This window comes from Corvus hawaiiensis, chromosome 5 (genome assembly GCF_020740725.1).
Source record: "Corvus hawaiiensis isolate bCorHaw1 chromosome 5, bCorHaw1.pri.cur, whole genome shotgun sequence".
Classification (NCBI taxonomy): Eukaryota; Metazoa; Chordata; class Aves; order Passeriformes; family Corvidae; genus Corvus; species Corvus hawaiiensis.
This window is the reverse complement of record NC_063217.1, coordinates 42,060,260-42,061,496: the sequence shown is the minus strand read 5'-3', so window position 1 is coordinate 42,061,496 and position 1,237 is coordinate 42,060,260.

Genomic DNA, 1,237 nt, shown 5'->3' with positions numbered 1-1,237 from the left:
TAGATGTAGTAAAGGTCAGATTCCAAATTCCACACTCAGGTACTAAGTTCATGAAAGGACTTCCAGTTAATTATTAAGAACTAAGGTAACTGGCAGTTTCTACCCCATTTTATCGATCACCTCGGCTTTCATCTTTGAATACTGAGCCCACACAGACCCATTTCTGAGCAGCAGAGCCCACCTCCAGTGCTGCGAGAATCAGGAGATCCTGCCACCACTCCTCACTCTGAACCAAAGGGTGATGGGGTCTGTTGCTGCCAGGAGCTGGATCCTGACCACTGTCTCCACTGTCTTGCATCATCTGTCATCATCGCTGTGAGTAACTGCAGAAGTAGATGTTTTTTAAGGGTCTTCCTGGAAGCAGAGGTACATGGGATTTATCAGTGACATCCCAAAATCTGATTCTACTTCATTACAGACTCATATGTGATGTCAGTACCTGCTACATTGTACCATACTAAATCAATGTTCTTTCTTTCAGCAGCTCCAGCCCCCATCTTACATCATTGCAGTGGCAGAGGTTAGAGACTGAAAGATGAGATAAAACAAGACATTTTGTCCCATCTCAGTGAAGGGTACCTGCTTGGCAAGGTCTGGGAGCAGGGCAAACCAAGCCCTTTCCCCTTTTCTTGTGCTTCACCACCTCCCTTGAAAAGGCCCTGTCTGACTAACCCACGTGCTTTCCTGTTTCCTCTGACTGTAAATGCCAGGCCCACTCACACTAAGCTCAGGGCCACAGGGCTCGTTAAAGGATGTCCTTCGGCTGTCCCTCAGGTGTCAGTGGGGCAGCAGGCCAACCCCCTGTGTTTCTTGGCACACCCTGGCACACAGCCTGCAAGGCTGCATGGCTCTCCCCCAGCACACAAAGCCTTCCCAGCTCTGTGAGGAGGGAGGATCTGCTCCTGCTTGTAAAGGAAACACACAAGTGAGCCATCACCACGGCCTTCCACTCCACTTCCACAGGTTGCTTTCACATGACTGCACCCCAAACCAGCAAGTGCCACCCCAGGCTGCATTTAGATGCTGCCAGAGGGCCACTTCTGCCACCACATCCTCTGTAAGAGATGGTTAAGTGAGAACAGCCTTCACCTTGAGTGGTATAAATGCCTCCTCTGTTTTCTTGTGGTAAAAGAGAAGTCGAAAACTGTGGATGTCAATCATTGCCCAGCAGTGGGAAACAACAGGCCCATGCCACTGCTTTGCCCCCGTGCTCATCTGCACCTTGTGGAAGTTCCCC